The sequence below is a fragment of the Sander vitreus genome, chromosome 22 (assembly GCF_031162955.1).
Source record: "Sander vitreus isolate 19-12246 chromosome 22, sanVit1, whole genome shotgun sequence".
Lineage (NCBI taxonomy): Eukaryota > Metazoa > Chordata > Actinopteri > Perciformes > Percidae > Sander > Sander vitreus.
Window position 1 is genome coordinate 25639947 of NC_135876.1, and position 7500 is coordinate 25647446.

The 7500-nt window shown below is 44.6% G+C and overlaps 1 protein-coding gene across 1 annotated transcript in view; it reads left to right on the plus strand.

Moving 5' to 3' along the window:
- LOC144537092 (semaphorin-6D-like) overlaps nucleotides 1-7500 on the plus strand; it is a 112846-nt gene that overhangs the window by 84936 nt on the left and 20410 nt on the right. The window lies entirely within an intron of this gene.

A 7500-nucleotide genomic window follows, 5' to 3' on the forward strand; every position in this document is an offset into this window, starting at 1 on the left:
TGTGTGTGCGCGTGTGTGTGTGTGTCTGTGTGTGTGTGTGTTAGTGTGTCTGTGTGTTAGTGTGTCTGTGTGTTAGTGTGTTAGGTGTTAGTGTGTCTGTGTGTTAGTGTGTGTGTGTGTGTGTTAGTGTGTCTGTGTGTGGTGTCTGTGTGTGTTAGTGTGTGTGTGTGTGTTAGTGTGTCTGCGTGTGTTAGTGTGTGCGTGTGTGTTTGTGTGTGTCTGTGTGTGTTAGTGTGTGTTTGTGTGTTCTTGCATGCGTGTGCGTGCGTTTGTTTGTCCTTGTCTCTCTGTGTGTGTGTGTTAGTGTGTCTGTGTGTGTGTGCACGCGTGTGTGTGTGTCTTTCTTTGTATGTATGTGTGTGTGTCTCTGTGTGTGTGTGCGCGCGCGTGTGTGTGCGTGCGCGCGCGTGTGTGCGCGTGTGTGTGTGTGTCTTTCTATGTATGTATGTGTGTGTGTCTCTGTGTGTGTATGCGTGCGTGTGTGTGTGTGCGTGTGTGTGTGTGTGTGTGTGTCTTTCTGTGTCTTTCTGTGTGTGTGTGTGTGTGTGTGTGTGTGTGTGTGTGTGTGTGTTGCCTTCAGCTCCTAATAGGAAGTGTCAGTCAGCCTCGTCAACACCAAACAAAACACTTTCTACACAACAGCCTCAGTTTCAGGTGCCAACCCAGAGTCGTGTTCCCTTTTCCTCGCCTTGTGGGTTTGATTGACAGGCGCTGACCCCGTTTAGCAGAAGCTGCGTGCGTTTTGCAACCTCCTTCGGCGGGAAAAACAGCAAGTTTACCTGCCGATGAGGAGCTTTTTCTGTCCTTTTGTTGAAGAGTTTGGATCCAAAAACGAGATGAAAAAAACTGTGACTTTCTCGCTCTCGTTTTATCGAAATAAAGTCAGTTTCTGCCTCTTTTTAGGAGACGGGCGGGAAGATGAGTCATCCTCAACATTTGTTGTGTTCTGGTGTCTGAATGATGAAGACATTTGGAGAACAGTTAGACACAGAACAGGATGTAACAAAGGGAGAAAAATGCCCCAAAAAAACATTTGTGATGCTGTTTTCTTACATCTGTCACTTTTATTTCTCTCTCTTTTTTCTGGGAAATGAAGCTGCCTTCAAGTGCGATCGGAAACGTCGAGATCAATAAACGATCTGACAGAAAACTGTACCTGTGAAACATAACGTCTACTGGTGCTACATTGGGGGGGGCTACAGAACTTCCTGTTGCTGGCTACAGAGCTTCCTGTTGCTGGCTACAGAGCTTCCTGTTGCTGGCTACAGAGCTTCCTGTTGCTGGCTACAGAGCTTCCTGTTGCTGACTACAGAGCTTCCTGTTGCTGGCTACAGAGCTTCCTGTTGCTGGCCACAGAGCTTCCTGCCGCCAGCTACAGAGCTTCCTGTTGCTGACTACAGAACTTCCTGTTGCCGGCTACAGAGCTTCCTGTTGCTGGCTACAGAGCTTCCTGTTGCCGGCTACAGAGCTTCCTGTTGCTGGCTACAGAGCTTCCTGTCGCTGGCCACAGAGCTTCCTGTCGCCAGCTACAGAGCTTCCTGTTGCTGACTACAGAGCTTCCTGTTGCTGGCTACAGAGCTTCCTGTTGCTGACTACAGAGCTTCCTGCCGCCAGCTACAGAGCTTCCTGTTGCTGGCTACAGAGCTTCTTGTTGCCTGCTACAGAGCTTCCTGTTGCCTGCTACAGAGCTTCCTGTTGCTGGTTACAGAGCTTCCTGTCAGCGTTAGTGTGGGGTTCAGTTACCCGAAAATAGTTGACTCTGAGCTGGGTACAGAGCACCGCGAGCTGCTGGTCATTTCGACGGTGATTACGGTTAAGTTTAGGACAAGATCGTGGTTTTTATTGAAAACACTCCCAAGGAACACACCTGTTTCCTGGTGAAAGTCTTGTGTTTTCTCCTTAACTTCTTCAGGACATGAACACCTGTTTCCTGGTGAAAGTCTTGTGTTTTCTCCTTAACTTCTTCAGGATATGAACACCTGTTTCCTGGTGAAAGTCTTGTGTTTTCTCCTTAACTTCTTCAGGACACGAACACATGTTTCCTGGTGAAAGTCTTGTGTTTTCTCCTTAACTTCTTCAGGACACGAACACATGTTTCCTGGTGAAAGTCTTGTGTTTTCTCCTTAACTTCTTCAGGACACGAACACATGTTTCCTGGTGAAAGTCTTGTGTTTTCTCCTTAACTTCTTCAGGATATGAACACCTGTTTCCTAGTGAAAGTCTTGTGTTTTCTCCTTAACTTCTTCAGGACATGAACACCTGTTTCCTAGTGAAAGTCTTGTGTTTTCTCCTTAACTTCTTCAGGACATGAACACCTGTTTCCTGGGTGAAAGTCTTGTGTTTTCTCCTTAACTTCTTCAGGATATGAACACCTGTTTCCTGGTGAAAGTCTTGTGTTTTCTCCTTAACTTCTTCAGGACATGAACACCTGTTTCCTGGGTGAAAGTCTTGTGTTTTTCTCCTTAACTTCTTCAGGACATGAACACCTGTTTCCTGGGTGAAAGTCTTGTGTTTTCTCCTTAACTTCTTCAGGACATGAACACCTGTTTCCTGGTGAAAGTCTTGTGTTTTCTCCTTAACTTCTTCAGGACATGAACACCTGTTTCCTGGTGAAAGTCTTGTGTTTTCTCCTTAACTTCTTCAGGACATGAACACCTGTTTCCTGGGTGAAAGTCTTGTGTTTTCTCCTTAACTTCTTCAGGACATGAACACCTGTTTCCTGGGTGAAAGTCTTGTGTTTTTCTCCTTAACTTCTTCAGGACATGAACACCTGTTTCCTGGTGAAAGTCTTGTGTTTTCTCCTTAACTTCTTCAGGACATGAACACCTGTTTCCTGGTGAAAGTCTTGTGTTTTCTCCTTAACTTCTCCAGGACATGAACACCTGTTTCCTGGGTGAAAGTCTTGTGTTTTCTCCTTAACTTCTTCAGGACATGAACACCTGTTTCCTGGGTGAAAGTCTTGTGTTTTCTCCTTAACTTCTTCAGGACATGAACACCTGTTTCCTGGTGAAAGTCTTGTGTTTTCTCCTTAACTTCTTCAGGACATGAACACCTGTTTCCTGGTGAAAGTCTTGTGTTTTTCTCCTTAACTTCTTCAGGACATGAACACCTGTTTCCTGGGTGAAAGTCTTGTGTTTTCTCCTTAACTTCTTCAGGACATGAACACCTGTTTCCTGGGTGAAAGTCTTGTGTTTTCTCCTTAACTTCTTCAGGACATGAACACCTGTTTCCTGGGTGAAAGTCTTGTGTTTTCTCCTTAACTTCTTCAGGACATGAACACCTGTTTCCTGGTGAAAGTCTTGTGTTTTCTCCTTAACTTCTTCAGGACACGAACACATGTTTCCTGGTGAAAGTCTTGTGTTTTCTCCTTCTCCAGGACATGAACACCTGTTTCCTGGTGAAAGTCTTGTGTTTTCTCCTTCTCCAGGACATGAACACCTGTTTCCTGCTGAAAGTCTTGTGTTTTCTCCTTAACTTCTTCAGGACATGAACACCTGTTTCCTGGTGAAAGTCTTGTGTTTTCTCCTTAACTTCTTCAGGACATGAACACCTGTTTCCTGGGTGAAAGTCTTGTGTTTTCTCCTTAACTTCTTCAGGACATGAACACATTCATCATTCAGCTTAAGTAGCCTCTGAACACAGTTATCATCGGCATGGCTGCCCGGCTGACAGTGAAGGATCATCCGAGTGCTATCCGCTCTGATAACGTCTCGCTAACATTGTCAGCTGCATAATTAACCGAGATACGATTACGGGAATAAACACATAGTGCTGTCAGGATCTTTTTTTTAAAAAGCTGCGGTGCCTCAGTCAGGTTTACGGAGGAAATTAGGTTTTCTTTCTATATTCTACCATAAATATGTTTCCAGTACTTCACAGGATAGCAGCATTTGAACAGCTCATCATTTTAGCATAGTGAGATATTTCTGTTGGCATTCACAACTCGTCTAATTAGTGTTTTGCGTCATTCATGTCATATAAATGTAATTGGGATAAACAGAGGGAGTTATATTTAGTGTTTGCACATTGTGTGTGCGTGTGTTCTTGTTTAACTATATTTGTGGGGTCCAAAAACCGTGAATACAGTATACTTGTGGGGTCCGGACAGCTTTGTGGGGCCAAAATGCTGGACTCCACAAGTTTAAAGGTCTGTTTGAGGGTTAAGACCTGGTTTTAGGATTAGGGTTATAATGAGGTTCTGGTTAGGGTGAGGGTAAGGGTTAAGGTTAGGCATTTAGTGGTGATGGTTAAGGTTAGGGTAAGGGGCTAGGGAATGACGGGTCCCCACAAAGATAGTGAGACGCACTATGTGTGTGTGTGTGTCTCTGTGTGTGTGTGTGTGTGTGTGTGTGTGTGTGTGTCTGTGTCTGTGTGTGTAAGACTTAGGGTAAGGGGCTAGGAAATGCATTATGTCAATGACGGGTCCCCACAAAGATAGTGCCATGCACTGTGTGTGTGTGTGTGTGTGTGAGAGAGAGTGTGTGTGAGAGTGAGAGTGTGGTCTGGACTCTGTGGAGGAGAGTCATGGTTTCAGAGACGCTGTAGAAGGACAGAATACCTGCAGTGTGATCCAGGTACACTCCTACTCTGGAGGACTTGGGGCCGGAGATGTTACAGTTTTTCTTGATTGCTTTGACACAGCAGTCAACTCAAACACACAGGCCGTAACAGCGGTCAAAATGACACATTTTGTTTGCAAAAGGCTCTAACCGTGCCAAAACATTTAAAATATGCAACAAAAGAAAATGTTTCCTTCAATCAACACAACTTGCAAACAAGTGTCTGAGCTCTTCCAATCAACCGTTACACAGTGGACACCAAACTGCTAGATACAGCTCTCAGTGGGGATCAGTGCCCCACTGCTTGTCTCTGTAGTCTATTACTGACGTAGCTTTCATGCCAGGGACATTTGTTGACATATTTGCCTTCTTGCAAAGAAGGATCCAGAATCAGAAATGCTTTAATGCACATTTTATTGCTTCCACTGATCCTTATTTTGAAGCTGAAATACTGTAAATATTACAAAAAATACATGTAAACCAAAATAAAATCTATTAAAGTAAAGTATAAACATCTGTTACTGTAGAGTATAAGAAATAGCCACTATTGATACTCAGTCTCTTGTGTCTTTGACCTCTTCCATCCATGTTGGCAGAGAACAACACAGACGCTGCACCTTTAAGGCCTGCAGACTGATTGCTAGTTGAAGATATGTGTGAAGGAGCGTCAAACAGGAGCTCCAGTGATGTCATACTGATGGAGGTAGTTCCTAATAGTTAGGAACAGATGCTTTCTGTTTGGTTACCACAGCTAAAACAATGGAGTTTGGACTGTTTGAATGACATTCGTTTGCAAGAGATGTCTTCTGCTCTGCTGAGACAGTGATGATGAAAACCGAGTGGATCCCAGTTTCTTTAAGCAGGTCAAAGCAATCGAGAAAAACTGTAATAAAGTCAGTGTCATGTCTGAATTGGATACAACTTTTGTCACAACCTAGTGCCCGAGACTTTTCATTGTATCCAAATACATATGCATTAACCTCCTCTGATCTGGCAATACTCCCGCTCATCTCCACCTCCCAGTAACAACGTCCTGTCAGTCCATCTTTACTCAAGACCTGAGATATCTCAATGAATCTGTCTGGATGTGCAGAATGTGCAGCATTCATTTGATTTAATGTTATTTTTCTGTTCCCCTCAGATAAAACCCAGCATTTTGTGTTTGGATCCAGTGTGATTTGGCGTGACTATAGCTCTGCTCGTGAGCGCTGCTAAAGGTAGTTTCTCAGTAAGAATGGCCTGCATTTGTATCTCTGGCGGCTGTCACAGCTGCCATCACATCCTCAAAGTACCACAGATGATTGGTTTTTGGTATTGGCGAGTCTGTAGACCCGGTAGGTTTTGACAGTGAGGGGTAGTTGTGTAGAAACTGGTTGTGATCCTCTGTGTGTGAGAGCTTCTTCAGCTCAGCGTCTTTCCTCTTCAGCTCAGTGATCTCCTGCTCCAGCTTCTCCTGGAGCTCTTTGACTCGACTCACTTCACTTTTCTGCTGGGATCTGACCTGCTGCTTCACATCAGAGCTTCTTTTCTCCAGGAGACGGATCAGCTCGGTGAAGATCTTCTCGCTGTCCTCCACTGCTTTATCAGCAGAGAGATTGATGGCCTCCGCCTGCTGTTGAAGCAGCTTCACATCTTTCTCTCTGTCCTGGATTCTCTGCTGGATGGGCTGTCGACTCCCCTCGAGCTTTTTCTGCCTCTCGGTCCTTTCTGCCACAGCCGAGATCTTGTCGTGGCCTTTATGTTCGTCCATTAAGCAGTGAGAACAGAAAAGCTGCTGATCAGTATGGCAGAACGTCTTCATCACCTCATCGTGACGAGAGCAGACGTTCCCTCTGCAGGACTTGATGGCTTTCAGTTTTCTCCCAATGCAGAAATCACAGGCCACATCTTCAGCTCCAGCATAGCAGTGATTATCAGGGAGTCCAGTCTTCTACTAGCCTAGAAATCCAGACGCATGCTATCGGCAGCAAATGTAATTTGCAGCCAGGGTCAGTCTAGCAACTCTCCGTTGGCTTGCGAGCTGGAAAAACCAAACTCTAGTCGGGCCAATCACATCGTGTATAGAGTCGGTGGGCGGGGCTTATGGCTGCTGCTGCTGGCCAACAGTAGTCTTTAGAATCGGCTTTGGCCGCAACTCTGGAAGACTTGGAGTTCAGCTTTTCTTTGAGAAAAGAACGAAGAACGGTCATTCAATTCAAGGTTGCTTTATTAGCGTGACTGTGGGTACAGTGTTGCCAAAGCACAAGCAGTACAGCATAATACTATGAGAGGCCGTATAGGAAGTAATTCATACTTCTTACACACACTATCATATTCTTGCATATACACCACTATACTCATACACACACACTATTATAATCCTTTTACATGTATGTATGAGAGAGTATAGTAGTGTATGTGAGAGAGTGTAGTAGTATATGTGAGAGAGTATAGTAGTGTATGTGAGAGAGTATAGTAGTGTATGTGAGAGAGTATAGTAGTGTATGTGAGAGAGTATAGTAGTGTATGTGAGAGAGTATAGTAGTGTATGTGAGAGAGTATAGTAGTATAGTAGTGTATGTGAGAGAGTATAGTAGTATAGTAGTGTATGTGTGAGAGAGTATAGTAGTGTATGTGAGAGAGAGTATAGTAGTGTATGTGAGAGAGTATAGTAGTGTATGTGAGAGAGTATAGTAGTGTATGTGAGAGAGTATAGTAGTGTATGTGAGAGAGAGTATAGTAGTGTATGTGAGAGAGAGTATAGTAGTGTATGTTGTGTGTAGTGTGGCTGCGAACCGATCCAGTGAGTGCTGAAGGTCACAGGCCGATGATGCCATCAGGACCACATCATCTGCAAAAAGCAGCGATGAGATCCCCAGCCCACCGAACTGCAACCCCTCTCCACCCCGACTACGCCTCGATATCCTGTCCATAAATACTACAAACAGGATTGGTGACAAAG